General features: G+C 46.8%; 1 protein-coding gene across 1 annotated transcript in view; it reads left to right on the top strand.

Annotated features, from left to right (window-relative positions):
- Positions 1-682: 682 nt before the first annotated feature.
- The window catches only part of ASS1 (argininosuccinate synthase 1), a 159,979-nt gene continuing 143,763 nt past the window's right edge, over positions 683-16,898 (top strand). The window contains exons 1-2 of the mRNA XM_040324650.1: positions 683-753; positions 14,505-14,544. The gene's annotated coding sequence lies outside the window, so the exon portion shown is untranslated. The remainder of the gene's footprint in view (positions 754-14,504; positions 14,545-16,898) is intronic.

The following is a 16,898-nucleotide window of genomic DNA, read 5'->3' on the forward strand; positions in this document are numbered from 1 at the left end:
AGGAGGAGGTTGAAGTACCGAAGGGGGGGCCCCAAAAGAGGAGGAGGTTTGGGGCCACTCTGTGCAATACCATTGCACAGAGCAGGTAAGTATAACCTGTTTGTTATTTTTTTTTATTTTTTTAACAATAACCTTTATAAACACTTTAGGCTCCGTTCACATCTAGGCATCCCAGCAATTCTGGCCACGATCCTGAATCACGGCAAATCGCGGGACGCCCTTGTGATTCCCCATCAATGCCAATGGCACCCCGATCGCAGCGATTGTCACCCGATAAATCGCTGTAAAATCGCGCAAAACAGAATCGTGGGACGCCTGTCGTCCCAAAAGAAGTTCTTGTACTCGATTTTGCCCGCGATTCGGGATGCATAGATGTGAACGGAGCCTAAAGAATATGAGCTGGCATATTTTTTTATTTTTTTGATGGACTAGAAAAAAATAAAGTTTTGTCTTTGCATACACTTGGCTCATGTGTAATAATGTGCTATGGCTGTACACCTCTGTGCCTGAAGACAGATTCTTCTTAGGACTGTTCTCTTGTGATGATCAGGTGAGATGGCCCTGGCACCCTGGTACTGGCCCCCACCCCCTGGAGATCAGCAATCAGTGCAAGAACAGCATTGACAGCTAGGCAGGTACTGGGAGTGACGTCATCACCACACCCCCTGCCCTCCCCTGCCACTGCTTGCTATGTAAAGCATGTGTTGTATGCACTGGCTGAGCACAGACACACCAGCCTGCACTGTGAGCTCTGTGAGTACTCTGCCCTTTGGGCATCATCATCATCACCTCTTTCTGCTGCCGTGCTTCTGTCTCCCCTCTGATCTCTCCCTGTCCTCCTCTTCTTCTACCACCATCTCTGTCTATGACTGCTCACATGCAGGTTACAGCAGTGCTTGCTGCTTCTATAAAAAGGCAGGCCAAAACAGGGGCTAGGGCTGACACATTACTAGCCGGCATGCTAGGAAGAGGCACTGGGAGACTCTAGGAAACCTGTAGCCAGAGAACCAGGCACAGTGCCATGGCTGATCTGAGATGGCTAGTTGCCTGGCGTAGTCACTTTAATTTGACTTGCACAGTGCCTCACAGAGACAGCCAGGCAGCCAGCATTTTCAGATCTTGGTGAGCAATGATGGGGCTTGCAGTTCCCAGCCAGATGCATTGAATTGACTAAGAATAGAGCAGCTGTGCATGGCAACCAATCAGCTTCTAGCCTTATCTTGTTTAGTTAGGCTTTGACAATAATATCTAGAAGCTGATTGGTTGTCATGTGCTACTCCAGCCTTAGTAAACTCTGCTCACGTTTCTGAATTGAAGTGAAGAGCTTTTGGTAATGGGGGGGTTCTGTGGAAAGTGGAGCAAAGCTGGTAATGTTATTCATAGCTTGCGTCATCTCCGATTGAGGTATTCTGGGCTCCCGTGTCTTTTTTTTGTTGTTTTTTTATTATTATTTATTTATTATTTTTTTGTTGTTGTTTTTGAAGAGGGATACAAGTTTAGGATTGTTGTTTTTGTCCCCACTCGGGAGATTTCCCTTGCTTCCTCTCATCGTGGCCCCTATACAAGCAATTAAATATTGACAGAAGTTCTAAACCTTCCTCTGTCTGCTTAGGGCCCCTTTCACACAGAGTTTCTGATCAGGTCCGCCTGTCAGTTTTTCAGGCGGACCTGATCGGATGCTCCTTTCACCTCTATGTCCACTGTCACCCACTGCTATCTGATCTGATCCTGTCCCTGGAATCTAGACGGATGGTGAGCCTATTTTCCATTCGTCTGGCTGATCGGTTGTAAACAGACAGGTGGTCCATTTTCATCTGACCTCCCCATAGAGGAAAGCGGGGCTCTGACAGGTCCATCTCAGCACAGTGAGCGGAGACGCACCTGTCATCCGCCTTTTCAGCTGGCATCAGATCGATCCCAGCGCTGAGCAAAGTGTAGTCCTCTGGGCTCATGTGAAAAGGACCCCAACGTGTTTCAGTTTCTGTAGAAGAGAAGATCTCCCTAAGGCTCCATTCAAACCAATGCGTTTTCTATGTTTTTGTTGTTGTTGCAGAAACGCAGGACATTTTTCGTTAAAACGGGCTCCTATGGAACACGTTGACATCAATCATAGGCATGCGCACAGGGTGTGCCAGGTGTGCCCAGGCACACCCTAATCACCCTGTGCAGCACAGATTTCCTCTACTGCCCTCGCTCCCATCTGCCCCCCCGCAGTGCTGCCAGCTTCCCTCCTCTCCTATCGGCTGTTGCTGCTGGAATGTTTTAGAAGTGGGGAAGGGGCCAGTAAATATGTATTTTACTGACCCCTTCCCTTTCTGAATGAGCACCATGAGCGATCGGTAGTGTGTGTTTGGGCTTTGGGGTGCACACCCTAATGCAATAGGCTGCGCACACCTATGACATCAATGCATTTTTGTGCCTCTGTGTTTTTGGAAAGGGTCAGGGACTTTTTTAAAATGCAAAACTGAGCTTTTTTGTGTGTTTTTGATTTAATAGACTTCAATAGAGAAGCTGCAGTAAAGCATTTTGTGCGTTTTTACTGCAATTTTGTAACGATTGGCGTTTTTTAACCTGCCCTACAACAAAAAAAACATAAAAGATGCAAAAAGCACTGCAGAAACACTCAAAGTGAAACTGCATACAGACAGCAATACCAACCTAACAGAGTTCCTAATTCTCCCTGTCCATCCAAAACTAAATTAAAAAGTTTATGGCTGGAGCAGAGATTTCAATTTCCCCCGAAGAACGCTGACGATTCTATGGATTGCATCTTTGCTTTAATCTATTTTTAAAGCGGAGGTCCGCACCAAAATGGAACCTCCGCTTTTCGGAACCCTCCCCCCTCCGGTGTCACATTTGGCACCTTTCAGGGGGGAAGGGGGGTGCAGATACCTGTATAATACAGGTATTTGCACCCACTTCTGGGCATAGACTCCCGCGGGAGTCACCCCCCCTTCACGTCCCCCCACTGTCTTCTGGGAAACACACAGGTCCCAGAAAACAGCGGGGACCAGTGAGGGCGTGTCGCGCCACTTGCGCATGCGCAGTAGGGAACCGGGAAGTGAAGCCGCAAGGCTTCATTTCTTGATTCCCTCACTGAGGATGGCGGTGGGGGCAGCGAAGAGCTGAGCGATTGATCAGCTTCGGCTGCCGACATCGCGGGCGCCTTGGACAGGTAAGTGTCCATTTATTAAAAGTCGGCAGCTGCAGTATTAATGTGTATGCAATCAGGCAGGCACTTGCACTACATAGTTGGAGGTAAATCTAAAGGAAATCGAATAAGAATATTGTATAATGCTTAATGCTGTGTACACACGATCGGAAATTTGGACAAGAAAACCGTGGATTTTTTTTTCCCGACAGAATGTTGGCTCAAAGTTGTGTTGCATACACACGGTCACACAAAATTTCGACCGTCAAGATCGCGGTGACGTACAACACTACAGCGAGCTGAGAAAAATAAAGTTCAATGATTCAGATGGAGCCTACACACGATCGGAATTTCCAACCAAAAGCTCACATCGGATTTTTCTTGTCGGAATTTCCGATTGTATGTACGTGGCATAATAGTTACAATATGATTACTGTCCTATAGGTCCCCATTCATCATACCAAAGTGGTTAATAAAACGCTAGCCCAATCAATTGGGGACAGGAATCCCCAGTTTCCGAAAATTTAGGATCCTTGGATCACCTACCTTTGTTCCACAAACTTCAACTGCTACTGAGCATCTAAGCCTTGAAAAACTGCACTGCAGTGTACTATTCATTCATTTATAAATAGCTAGAGCTTCCAGCGTTCATAATAATCCAAAGCAGGGTAGTCTTATATAGCCTGTTCTCACCTGGGTATAAGGTCAGATTATGGAGGTAGGTACCGTATATACCATATCATATACCATCCTAAAATCACATTATTAATAAGTGGATGCAATTTATTTTCAGTCATTCTAGGAAGATAGCAGTGTGTGTTGTCATGTTCTTTAAAATCTAGGATAAGGTTTTCTGTATGTACAGATTTGTGTTCATGAGATAATTTTACAACATGATCACTTTTTGGTTAAGGTAGCACAGAATGAACCACTTACCTTCCATAGATGGTGGCTTATTTAATAAGGTAGGTCATAACTCAAACCCTCATCTAAGGGATTTGCATATGGTACAAACTATGATGGTGGGCACAGTCCTGTAATGACAATAAGCACAGTCCAGTAATGAGGATGGGCACAGTCCAGTAATGAGGATGGGCACAGTCCAGTAATGAGGATGGGCACAGTCCAGTAATGAGGATGGGCACAGTCCAGTAATGAGGATGGGCACAGTCCAGTAATGAGGATGGGCACAGTCCAGTAATGAGGATGGGCACAGTCCAGTAATGAGGATGGGCACAGTCCAGTAATGAGGATGGGCACAGTCCAGTAATGAGGATGGGCACAGTCCAGTAATGAGGATGGGCACAGTCCAGTAATGAGGATGGGCACAGTCCAGTAATGAGGATGGGCACTATTCTTTATTGATGATGGACACTGTCCTTTAGGCTGGGTTCACCCTTGTGTGGTGCGAATTTCAGCTCTCTTATCTCTGCAAAGGGATAAGAGAGCTGTTCAGCAGATCATCTCCGTTTTAGCTGCAAATTTGGAGACCTGGGAGAGGGGAGGGGGAGGGGGGGAAGTGTATTGAGGAGAAGGAGAGAAATCCTGATAAGAACTGAACACATCTGCTAATCAGATGCGTGCCCATAGAAGATAATGGGCCTTAATTCGCACCTGAATTCTCACCGCAATGCCTAGAAAACACACACTTTTTTTGGGCAGTGCGAATGCATCGCACATATGTGAACCAGCCTCATTAAAATCAATGTATTTTATATTGTTATGCAAATTGGATGCTGTTTAAGCCGCAACCAATTCACATAAGTGTGAACCCGGCCTCAGTGACATCTGGTACAGTCCTTTATGAGGATGAGCACTGTCCTGTAATGATGAGATGGGCACAGTCCTGTAATGACGATGGGGCACAGTCCTGTAATGACGATGGGGCACGACCTGTAATGACGATGGGGCACGACCTGTAATGACGATGGGGCTCGCCCTTTAATGACGATGGGGCTCGCCCTTTAATGACGATGGGGCTCGCCCTTTAATGACGATGGGGCTCGCCCTTTAATGACGATGGGGCACAGACCTGTAACGACGATGGGGCACAGACCTGTAACGACGATGGGGCACAGACCTGTAACGACGATGGGGCACAGACCTGTAACGACGATGGGGCACAGACCTGTAACGACGATGGGGCACAGACCTGTAACGACGATGGGGCACAGACCTGTAACGACGATGGGGCACAGACCTGTAACGACGATAGATGTACTTATACCTGTACGTATACTTATACCTGTACTTATACCTGTAATGCCCCAGTCCCATAATGACGGTGGGCACTTTACATTTGACTTTAAATAATTCTGACTAGGGCAGTGAGTAGGTTTTTCTATGTTCAGATCTTTGTTTATTACAGTCATTTACAATCTCATTGGCACCATACTTTTTTGGTTAAGGTAGCATGGAATGAACCACTTACCTTCTATAGGTTGAGGCTTGATTAATAAGATCAGTATGGATCAAACCCCAAGATATCTGCATATGCTACAAACTCTTAGTCGTGTAATGACGATGGGCACAGACCTGTAGTGACGATTGTGCCCATCGTCATTACAAGTCGGTGCCAAGTTGGCGTCCTGTAATGACGATGGGCCCAGACCTGTAATGACGATGGGCCCAGACCTGTAATGCCCCAGTCCCATAATGACGATGGGCACAGTCCTGTAATGACGATGGGCATAGTCCCGTAATGACGATGGGCACAGACCTGTAGTGACGATTGTGCCCATCGTCATTACAAGTCGGTGCCAAGTTGGCGTCCTGTAATGACGATGGGCCCAGACCTGTAATGACGATGGGCCCAGACCTGTAATGACGATGGGCCCAGACCTGTAATGACGATGGGCCCAGACCTGTAATGACGATGGGCCCAGACCTGTAATGACGATGGGGCACGACCTGTAATGCCCCAGTCCCATAATGACGATGGGCACAGTCCTGTAATGAGGATGGGCATAGTCCTGTAATGACGATAAACATAGGCCTGTAACCCATGGGTTCTCAGCCATTGGTGTATGTACCTCAGGGGTTACATCTTGCAAGTTCTGAAAGTGTTAAAGTAAATGTATAACAACAGTTCAAAGCTTTCACAAACAGGAAACCATGTTTTAAATATACCCTCAAGCCTCAGTTTGGGCAACAGGGATGTAGAGAATCGGATATAATTGGAATGAGTTTGTCAGGCCATTTCTTTACATAATTGTTGGGGTATTTTGACAGCCCTAATGCACCAAACTCCAATTTTTTGTGACAAGCTTGAGACCACATGGCAATGCGATAAAGCTAGCACCATTCATAAAAGCTCATTCCTGAATGCGTGTGTCTGACCTCACCCTTAACTAACCTGTTGGGTTGATGACTTGTGACAGGGGGCCGCACCCTTTCTTCAGAAGTTAATCATCCTCTTAATACACTTCCATCTTCTCTGGCTCAGTTCCAGGTTCATCTTGTCAGTTCCTGTGTTGTACAAGGCTGTTTTGGCAGAAGAATGCACAATCAGAAGTGTAGTGTAGTCTCCTGTCTCTAATTAGAGGTGACAAGACATTCCTTTGTAGTGTCTGCTCCATTTACACATCGCTGGCTCCATGTTCTGATCGTAGCACCGCACGGAATATTCCTCCAGGCTGCCCAATTAGAGGCTGCAGCTGGAAATCTGAAGAGAATGGGCTAGATTCAGCAAAGACTTACGCCGTAATTACGCCTCGTAAATTCAAAGCTGCGCCGGCGTATCTACTTTCTGTATTCAGAAAGCTAGATACGCCGACATTAGCCTAAGATCCGACTGGCGTAATTCTATTATGCCGTCGTATCTTAGGGTGCATTCTCACGCTGGCCGCTAGGTGGCGCTTTTGTTTTCGGCGTAGAATATGCAATATGATTTTTACGTCGTTTGCGTAAGTCGTTCGCGAATAGGGCTGGACGTAATTTACGTTCAAGTCGAAACCAATGACGTCCTTGCGACGTCATTTGGAGCAATGCACACTGGGATATGTACACGGACGGCGCATGCGCCGTTCGTACAAAACGTCAATGACGTCAGGTCAACACACATTAACATAAAACACGCCCCCCCTTACACATTTGAATTACGCGCGCTTACGCCGGCCCCATTTACGCTACGCAGCCGCAACTTACGGAGCAAGTGCTTTGTGAATACTGCACTTGCTCCTGTAAGTTGCGGCGGCGTAGCGTAAATACGATACGCTGCGCCGCCGTAGGATCAAGCGCAGATACCTGAATCTAGCCCAATGTTTTTAAACCAAAAACTTTTGGATAGAAAAGGAACCTCGCCAGACTTTCTCTACTTGGGAACGTGGAAAGAATGTGCTGGACCCACAAGGTTGCCCTATCCGATAGTTTTGTGATGATGTTGGTGTACACCAGTGGTCTCCAGACTGTGGCCCTTTGCTTGCCTTTATCTGGCCCCTGGTGCACTATTCCTCCCACTGATACGAGGCACTATTCTGCCAACTGACATCAACAATGGGGCACCATTTCTCCCACTGACACTAATAATGGGGAACTGTTTCTCCCAATGATGGCAACGATGGGGCACTATTCCTCCTACTAATACTAAAGGTGGTGATGTTTACTCCCACTGATGCTAGAAAAATGACCAATTCCCCGGGCCACAGTCCAGCCCCCCTAAACAATAAACTCGCCCTTTGTTTAGACAGTTTGGAGACCCCTGGTGTAGGTGATCTGTAGAGATGAGCTTTGGTGTCCTCGAAACTCCTCTCTAACCCAAACTTCCAATTTTTGTAAACATCCTTGTGACAGCAATAGGCATGTGACGGGTACACTTTATGGAGAGATCTGGGGTCTCTAAGACCCCAAATCCTTCCTTGGCACGTAAAGGCATTCAAAACACCAAGATCTGTGTTTTTGAATGCTTTAGAAGTTTTGATTTTTAAAAAACTGGCGCCAATGGTTTCAGAGTAAACCGGAAGTGATGCCATGTCATTGATTCCAATTTACTGTTATGAACAGCCGATGCCGGGTGGGAGAGCCCCTTCTGCTGCTTGTAATAGCAATCCAGCAGCTAGTAAGCTGCTCGGATTGCTATTACACGAGATCATCCTGGTCCAACCCACGGGAACAGAAGTGGTTAAAGGGGTTGTAAAGGTTTGTTTTTTATTTTCTATATAGGTTCCTTTAAGCTAGTGCATTGTTGGTTCACTTACCTTTTCCTTCCATTTCACTTCTAAATGTTTTTTTTTTTTCTTTGTTTTCTTTGTCTGAATTTCTCACTTCCTGTTCCTCCTCAGTAAGCTGTCCTGGCTGACTAACTTCCAGCCAGATGATGGGGGCAAGCTTACTGAGGAGAAACAGGAAGTGAGAAACTCAGACAAAGAAAAAAAACATTTAGAAGGGAAATGGAAGGAAAAAGGTAAGTGAACCAACAATGCACTAGCTTAAAGAAACCCATTTAGAAAATAAAAAAAACGTACCTTTACAACCCCTTTAAAGCAGCCCTACTGAATATTTCCAGTGTTTACACTGTGTGGATTTAGTTCATGGCCTGTGAACACAATTCACGAGCAAACATAGAAAATGAAAGAACATAGCGATATCTTTGGCTTCTTGACAGATTTTTAATCCACCAAATAATCCACCCAAGGCAGGGAAAATATTCCATTACAACTTCCTCCTCCTTTCCTGGAAAGTCCATTATCTTGGTGACTCTCCATCCAGTTAACCTACACCCATACGGATGTTTTTGCCAAAAAGTTATGTGATTTGCTGGTAACTTTAAAGTCTGTGAAGTGTTTTCCTCAATAAATCTACAAAGCTTTGTGCGCCATATAGGATTTGTTTATTACCCTAGTGTAGTGCTGTGTAAGCAAATGTTATGTTTTTTTCATCTGGTATATACCGTATTTATCGGCGTATACCGCGCACGTTTTTTCCCCTTAAAATAAGGGGAAAATCGTGGGTGCGTGATATACGCCGATACACGCTTCCCGCGCTCAGTTTGAATGCCTGCGCCGACATATACCGAGTGCAGTACACTCGGCTACATTCGGCCAGGCTCGTGCTCACGCATAAAAGTCACAGAGCGTGAGCACGAGCGAAGCCGAGCCTGGCCGAATGTAGCCGAGTGTACTGCACGACAGTATATGTCGGCGCAGGCATTCAAACTGAGCGCGGGAAGCGGCGTTTCGACGGGTAACAACGCGGGAGAAGCCAGGAGGACACCACCGAAGCCGCAGACAGACGCCGGACCCGACGAGGAGGACACCACCGAAGCCGCAGACGGACGCTGGACCCCGGACCCGACGAGGAGGACACCACTGAAGCCGCAGACGGACGCTGGACCCGACGAGGAGGACACCACTGAAGCCGCAGACGGACGCCGGACCTGACGAGGAGGACACCACTAAAGCCGCAGACGGACGCCGGACCCGACGAGGAGGACACCACTGAAGCCGCAGACGGACGCCGGACCCGACGAGGAGGACACCACTGAAGCCGCAGACGGACGCCGGACCCGACGAGGAGGACACCACTGAAGCCGCAGACGGACGCTGGACCCGACGAGGAGGACACCACTGAAGCCGCAGACGGACGCTGGACCCGATGAGGAGGACACCACCGAAGCCGCAGACGGACGCTGGACCCCGGACCCGACGAGGAGGACACCACTGAAGCCGCAGACGGACGCCGGACCCGACGAGGAGGACACCACTGAAGCCGCAGACGGACGCCGGACCCGACGAGGAGGACACCACTGAAGCCACAGATCGGACGCCGGACCCGACGAGGCCACCGAAGGACGCTGCGCAAGACACCAAAACTGTAAGTACGAAAATGTTTTTTTTTTTTACAGGAATGCGGGTCCACATTAGGGGTGCACGCTATACACCGGCACGCGCAATACCCCGATAAATACGGTAAATAGATTTTAAAAAAATATATATTTTTAAGATGGTTTTACAGTGAATTTTCAGCTTTCTTAAGGCCTCTTCCACATGTGCGATCCGATCACATCCTCCAGTAAGGCCTGGAGTACGGAAAGGAATACCAGCTGGAGGGGCGACAAGACAGGGATAAAAGGGGGTTTAGAGTGGTAGGAGTTTTCAGGAAGGTTTAACCACTTCAACCCCGGACCATTTTGCTGGTCAAAGACCGGGCCACTTTTTGCGATTCGGCACTGCTTCGCTTTAACTGACAATTGCGCGGTCGTGCGATGTGGCTCTCTAACAAAATTTATGTCCTTTTTTCCCCACAAATGGAGCTTTCTTTTGGTGGTATTTGATCACCTCTGCGGTTTTTATTTTTTGCGCTATAAACAGAAATATAGTGACAATTTTTAAAAAAAAATCTATATTTTTTACTTTTTGCTAAAATAAATATCCCCAAAAATATAAAAAAATGTTTTTTCCCCCTCAGTTTAGGCCGATACGTATTCTTCTACATATTTTTGGTAAAATAAAATCGCAATAAACGTTTATTGATCAGTTTGCGCAAAAGTTACAGCGTCCACAAAATAGGGGATAGTTTTATGGCATCTTAATATTTTTTTTACTAGTAATGGCGGCGATCAGCGTTTTTTTTTTTCGTGACTGCGACATTAAGGCGGACACTTTTGACACATTTTTGGGACCATTGTCATTTTTACAGCGAGCAGTGCTATACAAAATGCACTGTATTCTGTGAAAATGGCACTGGCAGTGAAGGGGTTAACCACTAGGTGGCGCTGTAGGGGTTAAGTGTGCCCTAGTGAGTGATTCTTACTGTAGGGGGAATCGGCTGTGTGTGACAAGACAGTGATCACCGCTTCCGATTACAGGAAGCGGTGATTAGTGTCATTGTCACTAGGCAGAGCGGGGAGAGTTATTTACTCCCATTCACAATTTGTTAAATTATGGGCTGCTGTCATTCCAGAACTGTCCTGTAGGTCAGTCTGCGCTCCAGGGGTGTTGTTTCCACCCCTGGGCGACAGGTGGCACTAGAGGGGTTCTGGCAGAGCTGCTTTTCCCCAGCAGCCAATTAGAGGAGTTTTTCCCTCGCGGGGCATGCTGGGGAGGGATATATCTGGGGCGGACGCCATCTTTTTTGATTCTTCCCGCGGGTTCCAGGTGCGGCATCCACCTTTAGGGTGCGCGCATCCAACGGACCCCGGCAATGGCCATCCAGGCCGGGGTCACATGCTACGCGGAGCTCCAAATTGCTTAGAGGGGCCCCAGTGACTTACTGGGTCCCTCATTTTACTGAGAAGATCCCAGGCTGGGTGCCGCTCGATTGGGGGGTCGGCTTGAGGAGAACCCAGAGGCAGGTTGTCCAACAGAGTTTGAACAAACCATCGGGGATCTGGTGACTGGAATGCTGACAGGTACTCTTTGCTGTCATCCGGTGACCTATGTTCAATTTACTGGGAGGATTCGCTCAATTCGTTTAGCTGATTCAAGTAATAGGCCTGTAGCAGAGGCCCTAGAGCCAGGCCTGTGGCAGAGGCCCTAGAGCCAGGTCTGTGGCAGAGGCCCCTAGAGCCAGGTCTGTGGCAGAGGCCCCTAGAGCCAGGTCTGTGGCAGAGGCCCCTAGAGCCAGGTCTGTGGCAGAGGCCCCTAGAGCCAGGTCTGTGGCAGAGGCCCTAGAGCCAGGTCTGTGGCAGAGGCCCTAGAGCCAGGCCTGTGGCAGAGGCCCTAGAGCCAGGTCTGTGGCAGAGGCCCTAGAGCCAGGTCTGTGGCAGAGGCCCTAGAGCCAGGTCTGTGACAGAGGCCCTAGAGCCAGGCCGGTGGCAGAGGCCTGTTCCTCCCAGCAATCTAAAGTGACACTTTGGCTGCCAGGCTTGTGGCAGAAGTCTGTCCGGGGGCACTTCACCCACTCTGGCTAGAGTGGCGACGAACTGTGACTACTATTATTGCGCTGCTGAGAGCAGGATTGCTCTTTCTATATCCAGGCCTGATACCGCAAGTTCTCTATCGCTTCATCAACCTTTCCTTCCTACTGCATGTTGATGTTGGCTATGTTGGGCCTGAATCAAAGCATTTGAAAACCTTTCTTCATGTACTGGACATTCACTCACTACTTTATTCATCAGCTGCACCCCTAGACAACTTTGAGGTAACTTAATATGCCGATCCCAACAACAAACCAGCGGCTCCTGCGGGGGTAGCGCTACACAAGAAAGAAAAAAATCAGCATTTTAGCTTCCCCTCATTTCAGTTTTTCCCCTCAGATCTACAGTGACTGCACTTCCAAGTACACTTGTAGTGCAGAGTGGATTTTACTTTAGTAAATCAACCCCAATGCAGGTATACTACTGTATGAGCCTACAGATTAACTTGAAAGCCTGTCTACAGCTTAAACTTTCCGTAATGGGGTTGTAAAGGTAAAACATGTTTTTCCTAAATAGCTTCCTTTACCTTAGTGCAGTCCTCCTTCACTTACCTCATCCTTCCATTTTGCTTTTAAATGTCCTTATTTCTTCTGAGAAATCCTCACTTCCTGTTCTTCTGTCTGTAACTCCACACAGCAATGCAAGGCTTTCTTCCTGGTGTGGAGAAAGCCTCTTGAGGGGGCGAGCAGGAGGGTCAGGACACTCTCTACTTTGCAGATAGAGAAAGGAGCTGTGTGTTAGTGGGCGTCCTGACACTCCTACTAGCCCCCTCCCCCCCTCAAGAGGCTTTCTCCACACCAGGGAGAAAGTTGCTGTGTGGAGTTACAGACAGAAGAACAGAAATAACAGAAGAAATAAGGACATTTAAAAGCAAAATGGAAGGATGAGGTAAGTGAAGGAGGCCTGCACTAAGGTAAAGGAAGCTATTTAGGGGGGAAAACATGTACCTTAAGTTTTTTTATATAGAATAGGGAAGAGTTTTTTTTGCTGTTTGTGGCCCATTGGGGAGATTTCTCCTCACTTTCTGTTTCTGATGAGAGGCACAGCGAAAGGAACTGAAGGGAAATCCTCTACACAGATAGAAATAGGCTTTAACCACTTAAGCCCCGGACCAATATGCTGCCTAAAGACCCAAGGGGTTTTTACAGTTCGGGACTGCGTCGCTTTAACAGACAATTGCGCGGTCGTGCGACGTGGCTCCCAAACAAAATTGGCATCCTTTTTTCCCCACAAATAGATCTTTCTTTTGGTGGTATTTGATCACCTCTGCGGTTTTTATTTTTTGCGCTATAAACAAAAATAGAGCGACAATTTTGAAAAAAATTCAATATTTTTTGCTATAATAAATATCCCCCAAAAACATATATAAAAAAATAAATTTCCCTCAGTTTAGGCCGATACGTATTCTTCTACCTATTTTTGTTTAAAAAAAACGCAATAATCGTTTATCGGTTGGTTTGCGCAAAATGTATAGCGTTTACAAAATAGGGGATAGTTTTATTGCATTTTTATTTTTTTTACTACTAATGGCGGCGATCAGCAATTTTTTTTTCGTGACTGCGACATTATGGCGGACACTTCGGACAATTTTGACACATTTTTGGGACCATTGTCATTTTCACAGCAAAAAATGCATTTAAATTGCATTGTTTATTGTGAAAATGACAGTTGCAGTTTGGGAGTTAACCACAGGGGGCACTGTAACATTTAGTGTACACTTAGTGTGTGTTTACTACTGTAGGGGGGTGTGGCTGTAGGACTGACGTGATCGATCGAGTCTTCCCTATAAAAGGGATGACTCGATCGATGCGCCGCCACAGTGAAGCACGGGGAAGCCGTGTTTACACACGGCTCTCCCCGTTCTTCAGCTCCGGGGAGCGATCGCTCCGGGGCGGCTATAAACGAATAGCCGCGCCGTCGTCCCGGATTGCTCCCCGAGGCTTAAGGACCGCCGCATGTACCGGGGGGGGGTCCTGATCGGACCCCCCACCCACGTCAAGCAGAGGACGGGTACGTACATGTGCCTGTCCGTGCCATTCTGCTGACGCATATCTACATGAGGAGGTCGGCAAGTGGTTAAAGGGGTTATAAAGGTTCGTTTTTTATTTTCTAAATAGGTTCCTTTAAGCTAGTACATTGTTGGTTCACTTACCTTTTCCTTCCATTTCCCTTCTAAATGATTTTTTTTTTCTTTGTCTGAATTTCTCACTTCCTGTTTCTCCTCAGTAAGCTTGCCCCCATCATCCGAGCTGTTCTGGCTGGGGGTTAGTTAGCCAGAACAGCTTACTGAGGAGGAACAGGAAGTGAGAACCTTTTTTGTGATGCGTATAAATTATATTTGTATAATATAATGTATATTTGGCTTTGCTTTGCTTGTCCCCTGATCCAATGATTATCAGCCTGGGTGGGGGTTACCGGGTATAAGGTACCATTAGTAGATGTCCTTCAAAGCTCCACAGGGCAACTAACGTGTCATTGTTTTCTTTCTCTTGTATACAGGAAACTCTGTGACAACTGTTGCTGCACAATCACCTGAAAGGTAAGTGGTCACCATCCTCATGTCTGTAGGTACTATCATAGAGAACTAGATGATGATTCTGTGGGAAATGTTAGTTATTTTCAACACACACCTTAGTGATGCGATCATAGGCATCATGTTATTAACCCCTTCCATACCAGGCACTTGCGCACCTCCCTGCCCAAGCCAATTTTTAGCTTTCAGTGCTGTCGCAATTTGAATGACAACTGCGCGGTCATGCTACACTGTACCCAAATTAAATTTTTATCATTTTGTTCCCACAAATAGAGCTTTCTTTTGGTGGTATTCGATCACCTCTGCGATTTTTATTTCTTGCGCAACAACTAAAAAAAGACCGAAATTTTTGAAAAAAATTAAGTTTTTATTTTTTTCTGTTACTTTTTTTTGTAAATAAGTTTTTCTTCTTCAATTATGGGCACTGATATGGCGGCACTGATGGGCACTGATGAGGTGGCACTGATGGGCACCAATAGGCGGCACTGATGGGCACTAATAGGCGGCGCTGGTATGCTGCACTGATGGGCATTCATAGGCGGCACTGATGGGCACTCATAGGCGGCACTGATGGGCAATCATGGGTGGCACTTATGGGTACTTATGGGTGGCACAGATGGGCACTGATAGGTGGGTATAGATGGGCACTAAGAGCTGGCACTGATGGACACTGGGTGGCACTGATGGACACTGAGGGGTGGCACTGATGGCATTGCTGGGCATCATTTTAGCCAGTGCTGATGTTGCCAGTCAGTGCCCATTTGTGGGCACTGATTGGCATCGATTGTGGTTTTTTTTTTTTAATTGGTGTTTTTTTTTGTTTTTTTTTGCACTGGGGGGCACTCCCTGGTGGTCAAGTGTTGGCATCCAAGGGGGGCTGCGCTGATAAACAATCAGCGCGAACCCCCCTGTCAGGAGAGCCGCCGATCGGCTCTTCTCTACTCGCATCTGTCAGATGCGAGTGAGGAAGAGCCGATCAACGGCTCTTCCTGTTTTACATCGTGATCAGCCGTGATTGGACACGGCTGATCATGTGGTAAAGAGCCTCCGCCGGAGACTCTTTACCGAGATCGGAGATGCACATCTGCGTCAATAGACGTCCAATCAGGATTTCGCAACCACTTCCCGGACGTCAATATGCTATTGACCGGGCGGGAAGTGGTTAATGTGTATCTGTAGTTTCATTCTTGGCGAGCATTCTGGAACTTGTGTTTTAATGTAGGTACCCCTTTTACTAACACAGGAGCTCCAAAACCCAGAAACAGGCTTTTGGGATGCTTTGGAATACAAAAACTGACGCTTGTTTTTGCATAGTCAGCACTTCCAACCTCCTGCTCCATCTCCAATGAAAACAAGAAGTTTAATGCCTACAGGCAAAAACAGGAAGTCAGGGAAGCTCTTCATACTTTTTGAGGTGCAACAGGAAGTGAGGCTAAATCCTCCAAAGAGAACATGAAGGTTTAGAACATCTGTCTGGATTTTTTTTGCTATCGGTGTCCCCCTGAGGGTGAGTTGACCTCACAGCCTCCGTGGGTGAAAGTGTCCAACAGAACAGAAAGAGAAATCTCCTCTTTGGGGACATGGACAACTTTAAAGTAGAACTGAGGGCAAAACTTTTTTTTTTTTTTTTCATCTGTGTCCCATTGGGGAGCTTTCCCTTCACTTCCTGTTGTGGCTATGGGACAGGAAGTCGGAGGAAATCTCTTCAAAATGAGGAAAATCCTGGTAATCACCAGAGAAGCTTGGGTGTTCTTCAAACTCATTTCTATCCGAACTTCCACTTCCTGCAATTTTTTGTCCAATTGGCTGCAGGCCAGGCCATTCCCCACAATACAGCACACAAAAACAATGGGGCGGGATGCTGGTGACGTCAATTCCCTTATATAGACACCAGCCCAAATTTTGTGAATGCAATTGGTAACATAAGCTTCCCCGTAAACACACCTTCCCCGTTCTTCACAGTGTCAATGTCACTGATCGTCTGTTCCCTGATATAGGGAAAGTCGATCAGTGACGTCACACGTCCAGCCCCGCCCCCCTACAGTTAGAAACACATATGAGGTCACACAAAACCCCTACAGCGCCCCCTAGTGGTTAACTCCTAAACTGCAATTGTCATTTTCATAGTAAACAATGCATTTTTATAGCAATTTTTGCTGTGAAAATGACAATGGTCCCAAAAACGTGTCAAAATTGTCCGATGTGTCCGCCATAATGCCGCAGTCACGAAAAAAAAACGCTGATCGCCGCCATTGGTAGTAAAAAAATAAAATATTAATAAAAATGCCATAAAACTTTTTTGTGGAAAAAAAAATGCCATAAAACTATCCCCTATTTTGTAAACACTATAAATTTTGCGC

The sequence above is a fragment of the Rana temporaria genome, chromosome 9 (assembly GCF_905171775.1).
Source record: "Rana temporaria chromosome 9, aRanTem1.1, whole genome shotgun sequence".
Taxonomy (NCBI): Eukaryota; Metazoa; Chordata; class Amphibia; order Anura; family Ranidae; genus Rana; species Rana temporaria.